Below are 25,566 nucleotides of genomic sequence, written 5' to 3'. Positions count from 1 at the left end.
AATAGTTCCAATATTCTAGATGAAAATAAATTTTACTATATGTGTATATAAACAAAGCAGCTCCTCAGAGCTAGAACATGGTGGTTAGTGGTTGCGTTGCTCCATAGTAATTTTAGAAAACCTAATATAAAAATGTAAATTTCCCTACAGACTAGTGAGCAATGTTTGTGATAGTAAGGCAAATGTCACACTGGAAACATCATCTGTGGTATTCTGAGACATCCAAGGACTGGGCGTTGTTGTTTTTTACTTAATGACTTTTCAGGGATTTTAGGACCAAACAGGATGTGATACCAGGGCTATGATAGGGTATCAACACTTGGGTCTTTTAGGCTGGGCTCCTGCCCCCCCCTTTTTAAATTTTGCTTACAAGGCAGCTGGGAGCCCTGCAGAGTGCAGTACCAGTGAAGCTTTGCCCAAATTCAAATTAAGTGCAGGCAGCTAGAGACTGAACTTGTGCTTTCTCTCTCGGAAAGTTGGCCTAACTTTGTATCCTAACATAAAAGTTTGCATGTGTATACTTACTGCACATTTACATCCTCATGAACCTTCGCCCTGAGTTTCTTAAAATATATATTTAGTGACAAGTGCAGCTCTGTTTCTCTTTCTTTTTCACTTAATGCCACAAGGGGTTTCGGTGGGTTTAATCCTTTGCCCTCCACTGCAGTCCCCACAAAAACTGGTAACTGCTATTGGCCTAGGAATGGAAACATCCATTGGTAGCGATTGGTGAAATCCATTGTCATCAGTATAATAGTGAGGAGTGAAAGGGTTAAGCCCCTTGCTATGCTTTGCAGTCTCAATAAACACTTACTATTAAGTGTATTTAGTGGGACGCAGGTGGGTTAAACCACAGTGCCTAGGACTTGCCGATCAGAAGGTCGGCAGTTCAAATCCCCACGACGGGGTGAGCTCCTGTTGCTCGGTCCCAGCTCCTGCCAACCTAGCAGTTCGAAAGCACATCAAAGTGCAAGTAGATAAATAGGCGGGAAGGTAAACGGCGTTTCCGTGCGCTGCTCTGGTTCGCCAGAAGCAGCTTAGTCCTGCTGGCCACATGACCCGGAAGCTGTACACCGGCTCCCTTGGCCAATAAAGTGAGATGAGCACCGCAACCCCAGAGTCGGCCACGACTGGACCTAATGGTCAGGGGTCCCTTTACCTTTACCTTATTAAGTGTATTTAAAGATAGAAGGAAGGAACTGCACTTATCACCTTAGATTTGGCCCTGATTTTGGTGTAGCAGACAAATGTTTTGGACTTGGGCCAGGGTTCAAAACTCCACTCACTGAGCAGCCTTGGGGAAGTCACTTTCTCTCTGCTTAGTGTGGGTGCTTGTGAGGCTCAAATGAGACAATCCACAGAGATCATGCCTACTTACCTATTCTTATGTTACCTGTAAGCTTAGCTTCTGTTTTCCCTGCCCCACACTGACATTGGAAGCGGGTGGAGAAGGGGAAATTAGCTGCTCATGAAGAGAGATAAACAACTGACTAAGTCACATTTAGTTAGTTAGTTAGTTAGTTAGTTAGTTAGTTAGTTAGTTAGTTAGTTAGTGTGCCACCCTTCACCCACAGATCTCAGGGCAGTTCACAACATAAAAATACAAGATAAAAGCACAAAACAAACAAACAAACAAACAAACAAACAATACCTATATTGTCAATGTACAACCTGTGTACAATGAAATTAACCGAGTCTCCCCCCCCCCACAAACACTCAATCTCATTGCACTCTGTGTGCTTGTCGCACAACACACCAACCCCAAAAGTCAGTTGCACTATATTATTTTCCATTAAGCAGCCTAACAGCTCACGGATAGAAACTGTTTTTAGCCTGTTGGTACGACTGATTATACTTCTATATCTCCTGCCCGAGGGTAGAAGATTTAAAAGGTGCTGGCCAGGGTGTGAATCGTCCCTGAAAATTTTTCTTACTCTCCTAAGGCAACGATCCCTTGCGATGTCATCTGTCGGGCTCAAGGGACAGTCCATGATATCATGAGCTGTATTCGCCACCCTCTGTAAAGACTTTCTGTCCGTGGCTGTCAAGCCAACGTACCACACTGTGATACAATATGGGAGGACACTTTCTGTTGTGGACCAGTAGAAGGAGGTCATCAATTGTTGTTTAACATTGTTCTTTCGCAAGACCCTGAGGAAATAGAGTCTCTGTTAGGCCTTCCTAACCACCTGAGTTATATTGTTTTTAATAAATGATTAAAACAAGAACAAAAAACTCCCCACAAACCAGTAACTCCCCCTCACCCGCTCCCACAAACACATTTAAAAGGGGTTTAAGATATTTATCCCCCTTCATGGATCACTGCCTTCCCGTGGTGAAGGGGCTTGATGCTTTTGAATTCTAGTGCTGGAGGAGACTCTTGAGAGTCCCATGGACTGCAAGAAGATACAACCTCTCCATTCTGAAGGAAATCAGCCCTGAGTGCTCACTGGAAGGACAGATCCTGAAGCTGAGGCTCCAAGACTTTGGCCACCTCATGAGAAGAGAAGACTCCCTGGAAAAGACCCTGATGTTGGGAAAGATGGAGGGCACAAGGAGAAGGGGACGACAGAGGACGAGATGGTGGGACAGTGTTGTTGAAGTGACGAACATGAGTTTGACCAAACTGCGGGGGGCAGCGGAAGACAGAAGCGCCTGGCGTGCTCTGGTCCAGGGGGTCACGAAGAGTCGGACATGACTAAACAACTAAACAACAACAAGAAGATATTTATCATCCAAAGGCCTGGTATTTGTTATTTTCAGTTTACTTTGTGTGCGATTGTTTCCAACTCCCATTTTTGCCACACATGTGACGGTTTTATGATGTCAGAGATGACCTCAAAGGGGCTCTCTGTGTGTCAGCCTCACTTTGTCCATTTGAATCCAAACTGTACCTGCAAATGAACTTCAAAGGGAGTTACTTGCCAGTGAGCAACTGGGAAGGCACTTTTTAAAGCCCTTAATTGTTCCTTTGGAGCCATGTGTTTACCTATCCCTGTGCACGACATCATGTCTGACCTCAGATACGGGGTACGTGGATGAGGTTTAAGGAAAATGGCCTCACGGGCAAAATTAGGAGCCTGTCCGGGTCTATTTAGGCCTGTTGTCCAGAGGTTCACCACCGCTGCTTCTGAGGTCTGGCAGAATGGGGCTGGTCTCAAGTAGTGACTGTGATGGTGCAGCCAGTCTCTTAGCATTCTCCAGGGTTATGAAAGAACATTTAGGTATTTCCTTTTGTAGACTTAAGATTCAAATTCCATTGCATGCTTTTTAACAAGATATTTCTCAGCAATTAGCACGTTAGATCTGCTCTGCTTGTGCCTTTAAGTGTGAAGAGCAGCTTATTGGTCTTGGGTGTAGAGAGATGAGGAAGGATGTGAAGACCCACTGAAATATTTCCAAAGGCATGTCTCCTGGCACCCTTTGCTACTCTCCACAGTCCTTGGTACTTACCGGTAAGTGCCTCATTCAAATGCAGGGAGTAAGGGGCTGATCCATGGTAGTTCAATGCCCTTGTCCAACTAAGGGAACAATTATCTCTGCTCTAAAAGCGGTTCAGTAATTTGTGTGGAGTGTGGTTCAAGTTCCAGAGGGTTGCACTGAGGTCTTCTTTGGCAGTCAAGAGCTAGCCAGTACCTCCTGTACTGCTACTGCCCTGACGCTATTGGACTGTGCAATCCAACAAAGCCCAGAATAAGGAAATGTGTTTCAGTTATCCTAAACACCTTAAAGGCTGTATGCTTTAGTAAAACTGTTGAATAGTATACTAAATTTTGTATAGGCTTTGTTTTTTGTTTTTATTTTTAAAAAGCATGGGCTAATAAAAATGAATTATTAAATACGGAAGGAAAAAAAGCAAAGCCTGGCTTTAAATCTATTTCATGCCCAGGATATGACATAGTATGAAGAAATTATGGGGAACCCCTTAATGATTGCAAACTCCTGATGGACTTTTTGCACAAAAAGGAAAATGAGCTTGTGATATTTGGGTTTGAAGACTGAGAAAAAGCTTGATTTATGGAAAGCAGAAGAGGTGAATGTATTAGGGTGTAAGAGTTTTGCATAAGTTTTTTTTAATGCTGATAGAATCAGAAGTATTTTCCTTTCTTTTTGTTCTCATGTTAAAAATGCTTGATATTTGATGTTGATTTCTGTATATTATTTCCCCCCCCCTCATTTTTCAAGCTTCAATAAAAATAGCTTTACAAAAAAAAAAAAGGGTACTTGGACATGTTTGGGGATAACTACAGAAATCATACTACAGAGTAGTCAAGGAACAATTGTCTTCTCTAGTCCAAGCCTACTTCTCAAGGAAGGGTCACAAGCGTGAAAAGATGCTGCCAAAAAAATAGCTCCAGAAAGACCACAGAGGTTTCTCAGTTCCACCTTCCTTGAAATATGGAATGGATTGTGAATGCACAAAAATGACCATGACTGCTGTAAGGATATCAGGGGGTTACTCGAGAGCAATCAGGCAAATGCCTCCCTGGTCGGCTGTAAAGCCTCATTATTGGTGCCAAAAAACCTTCACCATGCAGAGCCCCTCTATTCCGCGTCTTGCTCATACACTGGCAGAATCTGAGAGTGGGCGGTCCTTAAACCTTCCCCAGCAGAGTAGTTTCTTGACGCCCAGTCTGCTCCTCCCCTCTCGGCGTGGAAGCCTACTGCGCAGGGAGGGTGTGGATAACGGAGGACTCCTCTCCTCCCCGCTTTGCCCAGGCAAGGTGTCCTGGCACCGCCTCGCCTCCTCTGAGCCCTGAAGCTCCTCTCCACTGGAGGCGTGCTTACTCTCCTCCGCTGAGGAGGTGCTGCTTCCCACGATCTTTGGGGGCTCTCTGTAATCCATCCGGGTTTTCCCCTCTCCCCCCTGAGCCAATGGCAGTTCCCTGACAACTGCCATTCAGGTAGCCTGACAGTGTGCAGGATGACAGGCCAACCCAGTGAGCCCTTTTCCTGTTAAAACAGGCCAGTTGTTTTAGTGAGCACGGTTACATTGTTCATCAGTGCCAACACACTTTAGATTTTTTTTAATGCGTATTGCAGATGTATTTGCAATTGCAAATAATTTGCCAATTACATTACCTTTGTCTGAGGTTTTGTTTTGATATTTTGTTTCTACTGCCCCTCTGCACTTGGCATTTGTACCACTTAATGGTGGTGGCGCTTTTATAGATCTGTTATCCTATCATATAGAAAGGTGTTGTTTTTAATGTATGGAATGATACTATCACAATGCAATAATGAGGTGGGGGGAGGGTTGTTTTTTTAAAAAAAGCAATTTGCTCCCAAATGTGGTTCCAATCCAGATTGCCTCTTGTGACTGCTATTTGCCCCATGAGGGAAGCTGCAATTAGCAGTTATGGGGGGCTATTTGGATCAAGACCACAGTGGTGGTGGGACAAAGCTTAAAGCCGCCAACTGCTGGTCCCAATCCAAACAAGACCACTTCCCCTGGTGGTTGCTGTTTAGTAGGAGACAAACAAACATGGAAGGACCAATTATGCAATCAACATCACAACTAGTTTGACCTTCAGTCATCAAGAGTTAAAGAGCTGACAGCACAGCTATGTTGGAGCGCAGGGGGTGGCCGTTCCTTGTAAGGCTGCTGTCGGGGGCTGGAGTCAGGCACAGGTCAGCAATAAAACATCCAGTGCCAGTGAAATTAACACTTTATTCAAAGAAACCAAAACAGCACAGGCCTAGTGATCGCAGCACCTCTTCCCAGTAGGTCTTGCTCCAGTGAGGCAGTTGCGAGGACTGAAGGTCCATCGTTCTCTAAGCTTCCTTGTCTTGCCTCTCATTGTTCCGCCTTCTTCATTTTTCTGTGTGTTCTGGGAGACCAGGGGCGAGGGGAGCTGGTCACAGCAGGAGGGGGAGATTCCCTGGCTTCTTCAGCAGCCTACCTCCACTCTGCCTCTGCCTCTGATGCTGGACTGCTCTCCACCACAGCCTATTGCTGCTCACTAAACCCTGCTACCTCTTCAGCCTCCTCCTCCCAGTCTACCCCTTCTTCTCCCTCTTAACTACTCATTGTTGTGCCACCACCAAGCCCCTGGCTCTGAGCCTTCTCCCCCTGGGAGTCCCCTTGAGGATACCCTAGCTGGTGCCTCCGGCCATTCCTTGGCATTCAGCCAGTCCATGACAGCTGCATTGAATTTGTGTGGGATTGCTTTTCACATCAAAATGGTTGACTCCGGTGCAGCCTATGGGGCCAACATGACAGAAACAGAGCCCCCATTTTTGGTGCCTTCAGAGGCCTTTAGCGAGCTTGTGCAGGCAACGCTATCATTTGATAAATGGTGTTGCCTTATCAGTTGTGCAGGGATGAATATTTCTCTCCATAAACAGAAAAGAAATTGAAAGTATCGTAGGCAAGCAGAGATTTCAGTCAAATCCTCATCAGTGTTGTGTGAGATTTCTGTTGCATTTATCTTATTTATTTATAAAAAACATTTATATACCCCTATTCATAAAAAATATCAGAGCAGTTCATGGCAATTATATATAAAACCATACTATTTTAAAAAATGAAACTATTATGGAAAGAAGAATTCTTTGTTGCCCGGGAAAGCATCCAGCAGGCACTTAGAAGTTGAAACAGAAGGTGATCTGCACTCTGCCGCCTTTCTGGGTGCCTAATGCTTCCTGAAAACTTCATGGCATCCTTAAACTTTCCTGTAAAAAGGTGGGAAGACTGCCTACCGGGTTCCTGTTCGCTGTTACTTTATTTAAGTGGAAATATTTTATTTTTAAAGAAAATCAGTACAGGAAGACATTTCTAAAGGTAAAAGACAAACTTCCCTTAAAAACAAATTAAGTGAGCACATCTATTTCAGATGCTTGGTGGACAGTCCCTCTGGACTTCCTGCAGTTTAACAGAAGTGTAGGCAGTGGGGCAGGAGAAAATGGAAATAAAGACACACCGCCCATGATCAACTCAGCATGCACAGAAATGCTCAAATGCCCTGTAAGTGAGGCAGACAAATAGAAGCCTCTTTCACAGAGGAAGAAAACTCCCCCTCCCCAATAAGCTGGAAGAAAAGGTTTCAGCACAGCACTATGTGACAGAGTAGCTACAAGCCACAGCTACAAATCAAGTTGTTCATGGGTCGAATTTCACCTCTGCAGCAAGTTCACTAGGCAGCCTTGGGGAAGCAGCACCTCTCTCTTTCTCCATTCCCTTCCGCCTCTCCAGAAAGGAATGTGGCTGTGAGAGACGGTGCTGTGACTATCATGCAAGGACCTGTGCTTCTGAAGAAGAGCCTACTGTGAACCAATGGCCCATCTAAAGTGCCGCATCCTGTCCTCACAGTGGCCAACCAGCTGCCTTTGGGAAACCTGCAAGCAGGAGCTGAGCTCACTCTCCTCCTGCGGTTTCCAGAAACTGCTGCTCACAAACATATTGCCTCTGATCATGAATTTCCAGATTTATCCCTCTGATCTGTGAAGTTCCAAGATATATCCCTATTTGCAGCTGAGTGTGTGCTTGTGACAGAGCTTGGATATGGCCCAAAGACCCATATTTCAACAGCTCCCTATAGCCTAGTCACGAATACGTATGAACTTTGTGCAGGAAGGGCACAGTCAGAGGGAGAGGAAAGAAAGATACCACAGTAAACAGTGAGGGAGTTGTGCATTTGGAGGGATGCAATGAGAGTACATATATATTTTGTACTTTTGTAACTTAGATACTAGTTGTAAACCTGCCTTCATTTTGCTACTGTAATTGCCGCTTCAGACAGCATCTTAAAAAGCAGAAACATCACCTTGCCAACAAAGTTATAGTTAAAGCCATGGTTTTCCCAGTAGTGATGTATGGAAGCGAGAGCTGGACCATAAAGAAGGCTGATTGCCAAAGAATTGATGCTTTTGAATTCGGGTGCTGGAGGAGACTCTGGAGAGTCCCATGGACTGCAAGAAGATCAAACCTATCCATTCTTAAGCAAATCAGCCCTGAGTGCTCACTGGAAGGACAGATCGTGAAGCTGAGACTCCAATGCTTTGGCCACCTCATGAGAAGAGAAGACTCCCTAGAAAAGACCCTGATGTTGGAAAAGATGGAGGGCCCAAGGAGAAGGGGATGACAGAGGACGAGATGGTTGGACAGTGTTCTTGAAGCTACTAACTTGACCAAACTGCAGGAGGCAGTGGAAGACAGGAGTTCCTGGTGTGCTCTGGTCCATGGGGTCACGAGGAGTCGGACATGACTAAACGACTAAACAACAACAACAATGAGAGTACATGGTTCTCCAGAGCTGATTGTATGGCAAGAACTCTAGCCTGACCTTAAAAACAAAAAATCAGACCAAGAGGGCTATTGAGCATTATGTTTTCACTGGCTTCTTCTGCCTCTTATACTATCTGTAACGTAACCACTGCAACTAGAAAGCCACAGATGGACATACCCCCCATAAATTTGTCCAGTCCCCTTTTGACGCCCTCCAAGTTGGTGGCCACCACATTCAGGACATCTTGTGGAAGTGAATTCCATTGGTTAGCTAGCAGTCAGTCACTTTCGAGGATAGTTCTCTAGTTATGCACTATAGAAATGATCCATGAAAGCTGGTGAACCAACGTAACTCATGGCCCACAACTAAGATGTACCCCGACATACTGCGAGTCACAGCACTGATGCTGCTTCCATTTTCTTTTAAGTTGTTTGCCTATTTTTAGAAGTGGGAAAGCGTGGGTAACAGAAGGAGAAAGGAGTTAAGTGTGAAGTAGGAGGAGAAAAAAAACAGAATGAGGAGGGGGAAATGTGTCAACATGGTACAGGAGTCTCTGGGGAAGACTTGTCAAAGATGAGAAGTAGGTCTGAAAAGACCAAAATATCAAGTAATGTAGACTGGCACATCTCAAATCTTTTTCATGATCCACTTGAAAACTCATGGAAGTCTTGGCCACTTCGTCACTGAATAAAATCTTATTCCCTCAGCATTGGCCTCATCAAAACCACTACCACATCATGAAGAAATGGATCTTAGGCCACTGAAAAGACCTCTTTAGCAAGTAAACTTTTTGTGGGATATTGGCAGCAAACCCAACAATGCTAGTTAGTATGTAAATGAGTTGGCCACAGTTTTAAATTACTATAGCATGCTCTGTGATGTCAGATGCCCTCTTCTCCAAAGAGAGGAAGTGAGGCTTGTTTCCTGTTCCTTTCCCTCTCACACTGCACAGGATGGAGGCAGATATGCCTTAAATTAGCTTTCTGCCTCAGATATGTATCTGAGGCTGCCTTGCTGTATATCTTTCAACTAAGAACATTTACCAGCATTTTATTGTTCCTCCTAAGGAAAATGCAAGTCTGAGACTAGCTGCTGTGAGTAAATCATTTTAAACTTACTTCACAGTCTGTGGGCTCTTTTATTGAAATAGGGGGAAAGGGGGCCAGCTTTCTTAAGGAGCTGGAAAACGTTAAAAAAAACTATTCCTATGCTCCACTAAATCTGCCTAAAGATGAGATTTTAACTCGGCTACTGGGGCTCTTCATGTGTGAGCTCCGAGTTTTGTTTTGTTTTTTCAACAGGCACAAGCAGTTTTGCTTTTGTGCTAACCCACACATGTGGGTCTCTAAAGGATCAAATATAATTAAGATTCTCCAAGTAATCACTTTTAGACAAAAATAAGTTGACGTGGCACCTGTGCCAGATTGTGAAAATCAAGAGTCCTAGCATGATCTCTCATTAGCTTGGTTGATAAATCCAGCCCTGGTCAACCTGACCTGCATCTCCATTGTTGGGTGTGGGAATTCATCAAAGACAGGGCCACATAAACATATATGACCTGTGTATGACAGGAGCACATGTGGAGTAATGGTTAGAGTGTCAGACTAGGACATGGGTAGGCAAACTAAAGTCCGGGGGCCGAATCCGGCCCCATCGCCTTCTCAATCCGACCCGCGGATGGTCCGGGAATCAGCGTGTTTTTACATGAGTAGAATGTGTCCTTTTATTTAAAATGCATCTCTGGGTTATTTGTGGGGCCTGCCTGGTGTTTTCACATGAGTTGAATGTGTGCTTTTATTTAAAATGCATCTCTGGGTTTTTTGTGGGGCATAGGAATTCGTGCATTTATTTATTTTTCCAAAATATAGTCTGGCTCCCCACAAGGTCTGCGGGACAGTGGACCGGCCCCCTGCTGAAAAAGTTTGCTGGCCCCTGGACTAGGATATGGGAGAGGAGAGTTCAAACTCCCGCTCAGCCTTGGGGGTCAGTCGCTGCCTGTCTAACCTACCTCACAGGGTTGTTGCGGAGATTAAATGGGGGGGGGGGAACGATGCACACCCCCTTGAGCTCCTTGGAGAAAAAGTGGAATATAAATACAAAGAAATGATGGATAAACTGGCAGGGTGATGTATAGTGGTACCTCGGGTTAAGAACTTAATTCGTTCCGGAGGTCTGAACTTAACCTGAAACTGTTCTTAACCTGAAGCACCACTTTAGCTAATGGGGCCTCCTGCTGCCGCCATGCCGCCGGAGCACGATTTCTGTTCTCATCCTGAAGCAAAGTTCTTAACCTGAAGCACTATTTCTGAGTTAGCGGAGTCTGTAACCTGAAGCGTCTGTAACCCAAGGTACCACTGTATTGGAGTTGGAGAGCTTCTGCTGTAGATTGCCCTGGCAACTGTAGGGCCAGTGGCGTAGCGTGGGGGGTGCAGGAGGGGCTGGCCGCACTGGGCGCAACATCTGGGGGTTAGGGTTAGGGGGCACAAATCCACGGGTTAGGGGGCGCAAATTACTTGCTTTGCCCCGGGTGCTGACAACCCACGCTACGCTACTGTGTAGGGCTCATGGAAATGGAAAAAGCGAATGGGGGAAGGGGGTGCACCGGCTCCCCCTAAGAGCAGTGAGTCCCACAGGAGCAGAATAGAGGCACCCAGAGAAGTGGGGAGAAGGAATGGGAAAGGAGGCCTGGGAGAGAAAAGGTCCGGGGCGGATGGGTCAAAGCTGGCAGTGGCATAGCGTGGGTTGTCAGCACCCGGGGCAAGGCAAGTAATTTGCGCCCCCTAACCCGTGGATTTGCGCCCCCTAACCCTAACCCCCAGATGTTGCGCCCGGTGCGGCCGGCCCCCCCCTGCACCCCCCACGCTACGCCACTGCAAGCTGGTCCAATAGGGCTGGGGGCTCCCGAGCGAGACCCCCCCAAAGGCTGAGCCGGAGCCCCCCGCCCTCTTTGCGGAGCCCCCTCCCCTCGGGCGCCTCCCCGCCCCCTCCTCTCCTCGGGCTGTAGGTGGAGCCCGCGCTCCGAGGCGCTCCAGATCCGGGCTTTCCGTGCGCTTCTCCTCCTCTTCCCGGGTCTGGGGGCTTCCAGCCGCGCTCCGTCCCCGCGCCTTGCCCGCCCGCCCGCCCGCCCGCTGAGTCAGAGCCGGAGCCAGCGGCGCCCCCTTCCGCCGGGAGACCCTCGCCCGCCCGCCCGCCCGCCCGCCTCTCGGAGGGTGGTGGTCGTATCGGGGCGCGGCGCGGCGCGGCCCCTCGGAGCTCTCCCCCTTCCCTTCCAGCCGGCGCCTGGGGCTGGGCCGCGGGGATGGCGGCGGCGGCGGCGGCGGCGGTAGCGGCGGCGTCCTCGGGGTGCGGAGGCTGCCCGTGCCCGGCCGGGCGTCGGGGGCGGCGTGGGCGCTGCAGCTCCTCCTGCGAGCAGTGAGTGGAGCGCAGCCGCAGCGGCGGGGGGCGCGCGCGCGCTCGGGCGCAAGGCTGGCGGTGGCGGCGGCGGCGGCGGGGAGCCCGGCGGAGGAAGGAACCACGGCCCGCCGCCTCTCTCCCGGTGCTGGGGGCGCGCGGCGGCGGCGGCGGCGGCTCCTCCTGCTCCTCCTCCTCGGGACTGGCTTCTCCGGACGCAGCGCCAAGGTGAGCCCGAGCCTTTCCCTCTCTCTCTCTCTCCCTCTCCCGCGGGTGTGCGTTGTGCGTTGTGTTCTGCCTCCCTTCCGGAGCCGCCTCCGCCGCCGCCTCCTCCTCCTCCTGCGCGGGGCATGTGCCGGAGGAGCCTCCCCGGGAAATGGCCCTGGGCGCTGGGGGGTCTGGGCGGCATCCTCGGCGGCGGCGCTGAGCGAGGAGGGGGAGCCGGCGGCGGCGGCGGGCGAGGGATGCGCGGGCTGAGCGAGGGGCGCCCCCCTTCCGCTGCAGCAGCGGCGGCGGCGGCGGCGGCAGAAGGAGAAGCGGCAGCGGCGGCGGCAGCAGCAGCCTGGTCCTCGCTGGCGGCAGGTAACGCCGAGGCTCCGGCTTGCTGGGTTTAAGGATCGCGGGGTGGGGGGGGGGACACACCGTTGTGTGCTACGGGTAGGGGGGGAGGGAGGGCGGCCATGCCACGGAAAGAGGATGGCATCTCGCTACCCCCCCATCTTTGGGTAGCAGGTACGTTGAGAGCTTCCATCTTTTGAAGCGGGGAGGAAGGATGGAGAGGAAATTAGGGGGGGGGCTTTCTCCGGTTAGTATGGGGGGGCAAGGGGGGAGGACAAGGAAAAAGCGCTCCATGGATGCAAAGGGGAGGTGTCCTTCTTCCCCTTTGCTCAACGGATGGATGGATGGATGGGTATCTTGCCTTGGATATGCAGCCTTACCTGGGCTTGGTTTGCTGGGCCATTTGGGCCACGAGGGTCCCTGCTTTCAAGAGGCAGCCCCCCCTCTCCTGCCCCCCATCCCGCTCCTTCAAAGGCTGCTAATGGAGCCCGCCTTGCAGCGCCCCAAGTCTTGGCCCTACCTGGCGTTTTGTTCTCATTAGCAGGCGGGAGTTCAATGTCGCCAATAGCAACGGCTTCTTCTTTTCTCTCTCTCCGCCATAAGGATGCTTTGGCCCAGATGTTTAGATTCCCCCCCCCCCACTCTCCAGTTGCAAAGACCCTGTCTCGGGGTTGGGGTGCTTCACGCAATTCCTCTCTGCGGGGTTTGTTAACCGGGGACAAATGTGGATTGGTGGAAGGCGAGCCAAGCCTCTGGCTGTAACTGTCAGGGCATCCATGTCCCAAAGAGGAGATCTGCTGGCGTTGATACTGAGCCGCGGAGACTGGCTGGCATCCTTGCCCTCCATACTTTGTGCCCTTTCCTGCAATTAGCTGCTTTGAAAGGATGGCCAGAGGCCGGCCGAGTGACACTTACAGATGTTTGGGTGTGTAAAGGGCGGAAATATTGTAGTTCTTGTTAGAGAAGCCTTTCGCAAAGTGCTCCATCAGGTGTGCATGTATGTGTCTCTCTGCCCTTTACCACAGATTGCTTCTTCAGATGGAAGCCAAGCAAGAAAGGCCATTTTTCGGGGCCAAAGACTGATTAGAAAAGAGAGTTGTAGGCACTGTGTTTCAAACCTGTTATGTTTTCTTAAGGCAAGCGAACTGTTCTCACATTTCTGTATCCACTGTGTTACTATCACTGAGGTGATGCAATCCCTCTCCTGTGGCTTCAGCTGCTGCTGTTTTGTTGTTTGTTATGAACGTTATTCCTTTATTTAGCTTAGCGTACTCAAAGGGACTCTATTGTGTTGCATCCTGCTAAAAGGAGGAAGAGGTGACTGCAGAAATGCAGATCATTTATGAACATCGGAGTGCCATTGTGTGGTTTTTGGTGTTTTTTTAATTAAAAAAAGAGGAAAAACCCTGGCCTACTAATTCCTGCTAATTAAAATTAATTGTGTTTTAAAAAACTGAAAGAGCTCTGATACTTCAGTTTATAAAGATGTGTGACATTTCATCTGAAAATGTGGGCAATTTAGCACCGCTCAAATGGGTTTTGCCTACAAAGCCTTCTGAGATAATGATGATCTGAAGCAGAAGTTGGTTTTTTTTGTGAGGTTACATTCTGATGTTTCTAACTCTGTGGGGTCACAGAGTGGCATTTCTCTACTGAGTAGTAGGAAATTCACCCTGGAAGTACATTCAGGGTGTCTGGAAAAAATGAGATTTGATCCACGTCCTTTGTTTCTTAACAGGCTGTATCTCATAGTGCTTGCATGTTCCACAGGCCATGATGTCATCAAGATGATGCCTATCAGGTGTTGCACTGTATAGCGACAAAGAATTATAATGTACAGACTTTCTCTCCCTGTTATGTGTGTGTAGCCTTTGGAGTTGGTGTTTGTAGTGGGGCCAGCTAGCAGGATGCGGCCCAGACCTCAGTCACATAATGGATATTGGTGAAGTGGAACCGGTTGCACTAACAGTCACAAACAAACCCCTCCTTGAAGTTGAGATGTGCTTAGGGGTAAATACTGACAGTTATGGCTCTGGTTCTCTTTAGATTCTGAACGGCAAGCCAGGTATTACAGTGGAATTGATTTCCTGTTCGGTGGTGTCATGGTAAATTTGGAAGTGCATGAGCTCATTGTGACAACTCCCCCTCCTCGGTTGCCATTCCCCCAGGAGAGTCAACAATTGCTGGTAGTTGTGTTGATCCATCCTATTATGCATGCACATCAAATAGGAGGAGTAGATGGCATAGCATACCCAAGTGAGGCCTGCTTGGCACCGGTTTTAACAACTTTTTGGCAACAAGTTAAGATCATCCACTTTCCTCAGGTATTTGGCGTATTGTAATGGGATATCAATGCTGATAAGCTGCTGATGTTTGTTTTACTATTGCTGATGAGATTCTTGAAGTTGTTAATGTATTGATTGCTATTTTTAACTCTGTATTTTTTATTATTTTCCCAAGTTGCTTAGAGGCTATTTTTGTATTAAGCAATTAATAATAATAATAAAATAAAAATAATTATAATACCACCTAACCTAATAATACAATCCTAGGCATAATTACCGGGGCGTAAATTCCACAGAACTCAGTGGTTCTTCCCTCTGAATGTATAGGTTTAACTTGTACAACACAGAGAGATCTTCAGCCAGCTGAAATGCAGCCTTTCTTGCAGAGAAATGCTACCATTTCAACGGTTAGTGTGAAGTAGGAACCCCTTGAAAGAAAAGGACAGATGTCTACATCCTCTGCTTTCATCATTTTCTGATTTATCTTATGCTAATCTGTCACAAATAAACACGAAAGCCTCATTATCAGCTGATGCACTTCCTACTGTAAGGAGCATCTATCATTTACCCTGGTACTCTAGCAGATGTTACCACAACTCTTGTTCTGGTTGGGGGGAAGGTCCTGGAGCTGCACCCCTATATTCCCTCACTCCACCCCTATTTCTCTTCAAGGGAACTACCACAGAGGTTGTTGGGGGGGGGGGGCTAAGAGAGCAGAAAAGGGGAAGGTGTACCAATTTTTGATCTCTCTATCTTTGTTCTTCAGTACTTTGTAGCAGGTGAATCTCTGCAGGGTAATTGCAGTTTCTGACAAAGGTTTTGTGCTCTGCAAAGCTACCTGTACCTGGGAATAAGTGATTTTCTTTGGAAATACAATAGCTCTACTTAGAAAGCTCTTGAATTTTTGTAGATCTGCTAATTTACTGAGGCAGATAGAAGTGACAGAGGGTCTCATTGTTTGGGGAGGGAGTTGTCACATAATTACAGAATACGTGTGCACACAATTAATTTCACACAACATATTGTATGGGAACCAGTCATTTTACAGAGGCAAGTTTGTTGTTGCTGCTGTTGGGTAGCTCTTACTGAAGCCATTGGTTGCTGCAATTGTTGTCAGTAGGACTGGAGAAGAGATGTCTGCATCTTGTTTTCAGAATATTTCCTTGTGCTCCTTTGAACTCCTCAGACTTCTGGTTTAACTTCCTTTGGAAACAGTCCTTTAGTGATATCATGTATCCTTGTTGCAGTTTCTGCAATCACTTAATAGTAGGGAATATCTGTGAGGGGGAAAATAAGTGTTATGTAATAGGCCCAGTGTGTATTTCATAGGTGACCATCTTTATAACAAAGGTACCATAAATGGCACTGCATTATGGCAGCAGCAGCAGTTTTTTGGGCACTTTTAGGCAGGAGCAGGTTTAGGTATCCACCTCAACCTGTTTCTCCTGTGCTATTGACTTGCTTGTTTCACAGCTCAGTGGACCAGAGGCAAAGTTGCATCCGAACATAGAGGGTTGGGCACACTGGAGTGGCACTGTCTGACACTAAGGAACTTGTGGCATGCTTGGCTAAGAAGTTTGCCATCCCTGATGCAGTCTGTCAAAATGCAGCGTCCCTGTTGCTATGGCCCTTTCATGCAGAAACACTGTACTTTCAAACATTCTAAAACTTATTTAAAATTATGTTTTCCGCTTGAAAAGAGACCTGAGTTAGAAAGGGAATGAAGTGCTGTACTTATTTGCTGCTCTCTTTTGTCTGGTGGCTGGACATGCCAATGTCTGATCAGATATGGTAAAGTATTGGATTTGTTCATTGATTGCTATGGGCACCTCTCACAATTGACCTGAAATTGACCTGAAGTTTTTAATGTTTGATGTCGTATTGTGTTTTAATTTGTTGGAAGCCACCCAGTGTGGCTGGGGGAACCCAGTCAGGTGGGTGGCATAATAATAATAATAATAATAATAATAATAATAATAATAATAATAATAAACAAAATGTCTATTGAAGTTGGAAGCCCACTATGTGTCTTAACCTAGCTGCTAAGGTTGCAATCCTATTCATGCTTTCCAGAGAGTAAGTGCCACAGATCTCAGTAGGACTTACTTTTGAGAAGACATACTAGGATTGTGTGGTAAATCTTTGCTTTCTACTTGCTAGCTAGCAGCTTCCTTCTCAGGAACCCAGGAAAGTGCAATCAGGTACTGCTTCGTTAAAGGGGAAATCTGAAAGCTAATAACTTCATAAAGACACCACAGTTGTTCATAAAGAGTAAGAGGGAGACTCCTGTGTTTTACTTATTTTTTTTGGGGGGGGGACTTTTAAAGAGGCTAAAAAAACCCACCAGTTTTTCAAATAGAGGTGCAGAAACCCTAACATATGAGTAAACAGCAGATATTTGCCGAATAAGGGACTTGTTTTACTAAATCAAATGGTGATACATTGGCCATTTCTTAATTTGTATGATATTTAGCCAGTATGTCATTAACATGCAGGTATTCCATGCCAAATTTTAGTTTTGATAAATCTCCTGTATTTCATTAACATTTCGATCATTTGGGCTTTATAAAAGCCAGTTGTAACCTATCAGAGCTGGTAAGAAGGGTGTCTGTATAATAAAATACTTATTCATACACATTCAAAATTACATGACTTGGAAAATCCCAAACATTTGGTCACCCAGCCTTGGAGAGATTTTATGCTGGTACCTAAAATTTGGAATGCTCAAGGCCTTTTGTGCTGCCTTTCTAACCACAGAAAATTATGAACATTTTAAGGTGGCGTTGAGGACTTTGGGATGGGTAGTGAGTTACCTGGACTCTTGGCGTTCAGACTTCCCTCAGATGCTTCTTCAAGCACAGAGTGAAGAAGGGTGACTGCCAAGTGGTCCAAGGCCTTTGGGATGGCTAGGCCTGCTATATACATGCTAGAGGTCTGCCCTTCTACCCATGACTGGTCAACAGAACAATGCCTTCTGCCCACTGCGCATCATGTTCAAGCTTAGTGACTGACCTTAAGATTCCTGGGGTCAGAAAGCACAACTGCCTGAATGACATAAGTCATGCTCAGTTTAGTGTCAAAGACCAAGGCCATTCTAGTACACACTCCATTTTAGAATCTTTGTTTTCTTGTATCTGCCGAAGCATGGTTTCAGTAAATAACTTGTGACTTGGATAACCTGTAGCTTCCAGTTACTCAGTTTAAGTAACTACTGCCATGTTTCTGAAACTAAATTCTGGCTGCCTGGTAATGAAAATCTCATCACATGTGGTCAGATGGTTTTAACAGGCCCCTATGCCACAAATTGTCACGGTGACTTCATTCCAGTAAGGGCAAGGCAAGAGAATCCCAGGAGAATCATCTAAAATGTAGAAGCATGGAATAAGTCGTTACTCCATGAGATATTGAACCAAAGAGGATGCCCATTTGAGACTAGAACAGGACTTTTCCACATAACCTTCTTGGCCTTTGAATACCTGATGAAAGAGGTTGCCATTGGAGGGTCTTTCTCAGGCTCTGATTCAGGCTCTTCTGTGATGTTCCTCTGAACATGTGTCTAATGGCCCTCCCCATGTATGTTGGCTGAGGGTTTAAGGAATGAATGGGAAATACTGATTTTCTTTTAAAAGCAACTGTATTTTGCACATGTGAGGGAGGAATGTGACTTGGCAAGCAGGCAGTTCTACGATGGACTCAAGACAAGGGCAAGAGCTAGGATTTGGGAATTTGCAGGGTGCTTATAGGTGGAGTGCAGATTTTTTAATATCACTTAGTGAGCGACTCAGAGTAGTCTTCATGCAGCTTAATAGGCTTTATGAAGAAAGTATTAAGACAATTTGAAATTATGCTTTAAGGTGTGCTTAATAAATGTGCTGAAGTAATTGAGTAACAGGGTAAATGCTTCACCAGGAAATAAAAATGTTAAATTTCTCTTATGTAAGAGGGGGCACTTGACTGTCTAGGATGGTTGAAAAAAATTGCTTTTTAAATGTAGCTTGCTAGAACTTTTTTTGTGAGCAACACAAAGATCTAAAGGGTAGTAGAACTAACGAAAGATTCTTCATTGTAGTATCTTTGTTTTTTTTTGTATAAATCATTTATATATACCTCCAAAAGACTAATTTCTATACTGAAAAACAAGATACTTAAAACAGTTTTCTTGTCTACTTGAGTTATTATTTGTGGGGCTAAATTACACTGTGAGCGCAATTAAACATTTGAATACAGATGAGGGTCTTAATCTGTATGATATCTATGTATTTGTCTGCAGTTGAAATGGACTCAGCCAGGAAAGCTGACAAATGTTAATCCTGATGTGTTTGAAAGCAATTATAAAGACCCAATGAATTGACTTAATTCCAAACCGTTAACATCAACAGGACAAGATGCTCTTAAACTTGTGTTTTAACTGATTGGTGGATCAGGATCTTAAAATTAATAGCGGATTAGTGAGCATACAATGTGCAGATGTATTGGCATTGCAAGGACATAGATATGCATTTCCATTAGAATTTCCATTAGAACTACACCTGACAGATTAAAATAAAATCCTTTAATTGACAAAAAAAAACCCCGATCCCTCCCCCAATTAAAAGCACAGCAGTTGTTGTTTTTTAATGCTATTTTCAATACAAATATTTGTGAAAACAATTCAAAAAATTAATGCTTAAGAGGAATATCCCTTTCTCTAAGAGTTGGGGAAATTCTAGTCCATGAGCCGAATCCAGCCAATTCAACCTCTCAAGCAAAGCCCCCTCCCCAGACTTCCTTACCAGGTCTGCCACAAGCCAGGATATTTTCCTTGGCTGGTTTGTACAATCCATAGTGGAGTAGGAAAGACCTGATTTACACCTTCACTTTGGTTATGCTGGGTGGGGAGTCTTAAACCTCCTCATCCAACATGCCAGAATGGGGTTGAAGATAGCTGCCTGCCCACCTTGTGTCAGATGATTACTGGAAAGGAAATTCAGCTGAAGGTGGGTGACTTCTTTTCATCCCCATTGCAGCGATCTCCCCATAGCTGATCTGCGCCACTCAGCTGATGAGTGGGGAGGGGTTGGCCACCTAAGACCCATGGGCCACAACTGGCCCACAGGGGTCATCTAACCGGCCCACGAGCCACCCCCGAACCGAGCCGCCCACTCGACAAGTCCCTGCCAGCGCACTGCAGCACGGGGACTTGCTTCCATGGCACTGGAAATCGCATCTGTGCAGACGCCAGAAATTGCAGGCGTGTGTTCTCATATGCACTCATGATCCAACCCATGGAGGGGTCTCCACTGGAGGGGACTGGCCCAGGAGAGGTAAACCTTGACAACTCCTGGCCTAATGCATGCCATGGTCATGGGAATGAATAAGGTTGTGAAGGAGCCTAGGTAAGCCTCTGGTGCCTAAGCCTGCCCAATGTGGAGTCTATTCCTACCCCCACTGGAGCATGACCCTGACAGCCTCTAGCATGGAAGTATAACCCTGGTACTGAGGGAGGTGTTCCCATCCGTGCATGTGCCAATATGATTTTTCTCTCTCTGACACATGCTACATATGCTGCTTATTTCGACGTACAACTTCAGAAACAAAGAACACATGCTTTGGAATTATTGGGGGGAATTCACTGTGGCACTAATTCCCACAGCAGTGTACAAGCTGCGCTAGCGGGATGGCTTGCGCAAGAGAAAAGTGCAGGAAGCCAGCATGGTTCTTGTGGCTGGTAGCGCAACACATCGCTGTAGCCCTGACCCTTCCAGAAGCTTCCACAAGCTTCACCTAGTGCTGCACTGTTGCACCGGGTTTCATATTCCCTACCATTATTTTCACCCTTGCTTAGCACAAGCATGCCTTGTAATCACCAGTCAGAATGTTGAATCCCGAACTGATGGATTAAATTATATGAGTTTTACTAGATTAATCTACTTCCTTTAATTGGGTGGCATTTCCTTACTTTCCACGAGAGTAGTAATGAGTTATGGCTAAGCTTCAGTTCAGATGATCCTACAAAATAATGGTTTTGGAAGATCATAAGCAATCTGTTAGAATCCCTCCTACATGCATATCGGTTTAGAACAGGCTTCGTCAACCTCAGGCCTCCATATGTTTTTGGCCTACAACTCCCATGATCCCTAGCTAGCAAGACCAGTGGTCAGGCATGATGGGAATTGCAGTCTCAAAACATCTGGAGGGCCGAGATTGAGGAAGCCTGGTTTAGAATTTAGCACCAACCATAGTTTGTGACGGGACGCGCGTGGTGCTGTGGGTTAAGCCACAGAGCCTAGGACTTGCTGATCAGAAGGTCGGCAGTTTGAATCCCCACGACGGAGTGAGCTCCCGTTGCTTGGTCCCTGCTCCTGCCAACCTAGCATTTCAAAAGCACATCAAAGTGCAAGTAGATCAATAGGTACCACTCTGGTGGGAAGGTAAACGGCGTTTCCGTGCGCTGCTCTGGTTTGCCAGAAGCGGCTTGGTCATGCTGGCCACATGACCCGGAAGCTGTACACCGGCTCCCTCGGCCAGTAAAGCGAGATGAGCGCCACAACCCCAGAGTCGGTCACGACTGGACCTAATGGTCAGGGGTCCCTTTACCTTTATAGTTTGTGACACTGGAATCTACAAAATAGCCATGGCCATTCTAAACAGAGCCATCCATCTATTTCCAGCCATAGCTTCAGATACTGCTTTGGAGGGCAAAATGCTAACCACTGTTTGCTGATCTTGGCATCACTGCAGAGTATGTCAGTGCTCAGTTGCAAACTGAAGTGAAGCTGCCTATGGGATTGGAAGACGGAGCATATGAGCTCTTGACTCCTTTATGATGCTCGAAACCATATTTTGGAGAATCATCTGAACAGAGGCTGAATAGTTTGAATTTAAATCTTGCTTTTGACACTAGGCGGAATTAGGCAAGTCATAGCAGGACTTCCTTTGCAAAGACAGAAATGAGAACAGATAGCATTTATTGTTTAATAAAGATTCATGACAGTATTGTTTACACCTGGTAGAATAAGCTGCATCTATCAAAGGTTAAATATGTGAAGAACAGTTATCTTGGCAATAAAATAATTATAACTAACACCCCCCCCCCTCACAAACAACATTTTCTTACAGATTGGTAGCCGTGTTGGTCTGCCATTTTCTTACTACACAAACGCTTCCCAGCTTTTGAGCTGCTACTGGAAATTTGGCCATGCTGTTCTGCTTATTTCTTTATTTCTCCCATTTATACCCTTCTTTTTAGGGTAAGCCTTCAAAAAGTGGTTTACAATAACGTAACAGTTACTGTTTTAATTTATATTTGTATTCGTCATTAAACAACCATTTTGCAAAACCAATCCAACGGTTATTTTTGAAAACCAAGTAACAGCAGCTAAAAAAAAAATCCTGCACAGAACATTAGCTAACTAAACTTGGCAACAGTCCAAAAACACAGTGGATCAGAACACAAAAGTTTGTTGTTGAAAGATAGGTTTATAGCCCTTGGGGAAGGGATTGCAGAGGTCTGGGCCCATGCTGAAAAGGCCCTGTTTCTTGTGCCAGCCTGTCTAATAGATCTTGATAGCAGGCCCATGAAGCTAATATTCAGATTTTTATGAGTGCAGACAATCCTTCAAATAACCTGATGCCAAGCGATCTGTGGCTTAAATGTTGATACTGGCGTTTTAAATTGGATCGAGAAACAAATTGGTAGCCAATGAAATTTGCACAATATAAGCCTCATTTGGGCATGACGATGTGCTCCTGTTCAACAACTGAGGCTGCACAGAATAGTCTCACTTCAATGGTGTGTGGTCCTCACCCCATGTCTGTGTATGCTGCATGAATGTCTCTAGCGAGTGAAGGCTTTTGATTCTGGAAAGGCATCCCCAACCTGCGGCCCTCCAGATGTTTTGGCCTACAACTCCCATGATCCCTAGCTAACAGGACCAGTGGTCAGGGATGATGGGAATTGTAGTCCAAAACATCTGGAGGGCCGAAGGTTAGGGATGCCTGCCTCATAGTATGCAGCTATGAAGGCCTCCTGCCTACAGATCTTTGTGCTGTATAGATGGGTGCCAGGGGAGGTGTGTGTAACTATTTGACACAGCCTTCTTCCTGTGTTGTTGACCACTGGAGTTCATAACGTCCCACTAACCCTTGGAGCTGTTGCATGCTGTACTAGTTGAAGTTTCCAAGCTATTTTCAAAATGGCCCCCTGTAGTGCACGCTACATTAGTCTCTACACTGGGTGCCAATTAAATCACTGGCATTTGAGAATAAATTTTGGCTTAAATAAAACAAAACAAAAAACCCAATCCCTCCCATGAATGAAGTAGGGTGGAAATTCCCAAGGAATTATGGAAGGGTCAGCTAGGCCAACCCTCTGCAGTGCGGGAATCCTTTGCCCAATGTGGGACTCGAATCTACAACCCTGAAATTAAGGGTCTCATGCTCTACCAACTGAGCTAAAAATTATTTGCCCTCTCCTCTTCCCTTCTCCATGCTGGGGGTATTGGGCTCAAAAAGCTATGTCTGAACCCAATTCCCCTTCTTCATAGATGACGTGATTGCAGGGGAGGAAGCCACCCTCCACCCCCTAAGTGATTTGAGTGGAGGTAGAACTTGGAAAAGGCACCAAAGGTTGATTCTATCCCTCCTATTTGTATGCAATGCTAGACTGTCTATATCATTGGTAGAGATCTCCTCCTATCCCACCTCTCTCCTTTGCTACCCAGGCTGTCCTATTGGGCTAGTCATATTGGAAGCTTATGTCCAGATGAGACCTTGAATGCAAGGTCTTGGCTTGTCAACAGAAGTTAGTAAAGAAGGGTTAATGTGCAGTTGCTGAAAAAAAGTCATTTTCCAGTCTCAGATGGATGATCTTTGGGCATTGGCAGGGTAGAGAGAAGGACCTCTCATAAAGATCTGAAAACCTGGGTAGGTTGTTTGTGGTGAGAGGATATGGAGAAAAGTTGGTTGTGACCAGCATCCAAGTTAGTAACAACTGAATCTGAGGTGGAGCACACCAGTGGTGCTGCCATTTGTTTAATTGATTTTTAAAGATCTTCTTTCTTTGCTGATGATCAGGAAAAATGGAATATACTCTGCCCAAAGTGGTGGGGCATCTTCCCAAATGGCTACAACTGGCATTAAAGCTCTGACTAGCCTGTAGTGCATCGCAAAGGGGAGAGGACGTTAAAAAAAGGTTCCACCGTGCAGGTTGTATCTTGGAATTGAAAAGCTGGTGGAACACCTCTCTCTCTCGGAGTCTCCTTCCATTTTATGGTCAGCCTGAAGAGCCCTGCTTCAATCATTTTCTTTTGCAGGATGCTAGCTAATTCAGATGGTATGGGGAGATGGGTTTTCTTGGTGGTTGTCCAGCTTTCATTGAATGACCACCTTTCTCCATGTTCTTCCATTTTTGCTATTAGGTGCTTTCGTAGGACTCATTTGTTTTGAAAGGCACTTTGAGAGGAGGTGTGCGCTCTGGTTTTGCTAATGTTTGGGTTGTTTTGTTGTACATATTAGAGAAGTTATTTTAATTAATGTAAGCTGTTAGGAAAAGCGGGCTAGTCATATTTTAAATAAATACACATATAAATAAAATGTAAGGGTGAGAGCATGGAAAACAAGAAAGTATCTCTGTTCAGACAGCACACCAGACCACGATAAAGGAAGCTTAACTGATGGACAAACTATGGTTTGTCACTTATTGTTTGACCAGAATCAGAAACTATGGTTTGAAGTGGTTTGGTAAATTGTGGTTTGTGTGGTTTATGGCTTGGCATGATATCTGTATGGACAAACCTTTCTCTTGGCCTTCAGAGACTGATCAATACCAGGGAGACAAGAGTGAGTTTGCGAAGCCGTGCCAAGATTACAAGACACACACACACACACACACAGAGAGAGAGAGAGAGAGAGAGAGAGAGAGAGAGAGAGAGGCAGCTTTTAAACCACTGCCTGTATGTTCTGAAAGCTCAAACCATGTGTTGCATCCTAAATTATGGTTTGCAGAAATAATGTTTTGATGCAGTCTCTCTGTGAATGGGAACATTATTTCAGGTGTTCTTAAACTGGGTAATAGTTGCCCTGTGAAGTTCTGGCTGTTGTAAAACAAGCTGTGATCTTGAAAGACAAAGATGTTCCAGAATATTTTGCTTTAGGCGAGAATGGCAGGAGTCCAGAAGCGGTGCTTTCGAAGATGAGGGTTGGGGAAATTGCTATAAAGCAGTAGCAACTTTCTTTACTTTCCCTCACGGACCTCTCCTTTCCTTGACAAATGAAGCAAAAGTTGAAAGCTCCCATTTTAGCACATAGAGCTTTGGAACAGCTGATATCGTTAAAGGGTTCCAAAATCGTTACAGTGTGCTGCAGGAAAAAGGGAAAACATTGCCATGTAATCACACTCGCACCTCAATTCTTATGGACTGGTTTGCATTCCTGTCTCAAAGAATTGCAGAGGCAGTTGTGTGCTACTGTGCCGTAGTGTTTCAGAAACAGAACGTTAGCCTGAGCTTTAAGAATGGAGCAGGGATCAGTGCCCAGTTTTGATGTTCTGCATGGGTGGGTATCCTGAATGCTAAAACGCATTCCATTGATAACTTGCCCTGTGAGGAGCTTTTTCAATGGCTCCCTGTTCCCCCCGCCCCTTCGAGCTCTCAAAAGCTATTCTAAAGGCTCCCCCCTCCCCCTAGCTTTCTGAATAGATTTCCCTGCTCTGGAGAACTGAAGGGGTTTTCAAAGACCATGTTAACTTCTTTTCTTTATCAGTGTCTCACCAGCATTTGTGTCACTGGTGCTTTGTCGGTCCCAAAGCGATTCAGAATTTTTCTCGGTTCCATCAGAGACCTCTTCCCCACCCACCCCGCAAATGAGACATTAATTCCAAAACCCTTTTGTACTGAAATACGCACCAAATAACTTGAACTTCTGCACTCTTCAATAGCCTTCTTAACTAATTAACCCTGCTATGGTCATGCTCTTATATATTTGCCTCTGCTGTGTAGTATTCTTCCCCCTGTGAAAATGGCTGATGAGGACTACTCCCTTGTTGAGGCCAAGTATGTAAATAGGAAGGAAAATCAACCCTGAGTGCTCACTGGAAGGACAGATTGTGAAGCTGAGGCTCCAGTACT

The 25,566-nt window shown here is 46.0% G+C and overlaps 1 protein-coding gene across 17 annotated transcripts in view; it reads left to right on the top strand.

Moving 5' to 3' along the window:
• Positions 1–11,710: 11,710 nt before the first annotated feature.
• Positions 11,711–25,566, top strand: part of ADGRL3 (adhesion G protein-coupled receptor L3) — a 526,579-nt gene continuing 512,723 nt past the window's right edge. For 16 of the 17 annotated variants that reach the window (XM_083718335.1, XM_083718333.1, XM_083718332.1 and 13 more), the window contains exon 1: positions 11,711–11,846. The gene's annotated coding sequence lies outside the window, so the exon portion shown is untranslated. Of the gene's footprint in view, positions 11,847–11,968; positions 12,201–25,566 lie in introns of those variants that run through there. The other variant, XM_083718328.1, reaches the window with a different exon arrangement.

The sequence above is a fragment of the Podarcis gaigeae genome (assembly GCF_964106915.1).
Source record: "Podarcis gaigeae genome assembly, chromosome: 17".
In the NCBI taxonomy this organism is placed as follows: Eukaryota; Metazoa; Chordata; class Lepidosauria; order Squamata; family Lacertidae; genus Podarcis; species Podarcis gaigeae.
The sequence above is the reverse complement of the archived record's forward strand: the minus strand, read 5'-3'. Positions and strand labels throughout refer to the sequence as shown.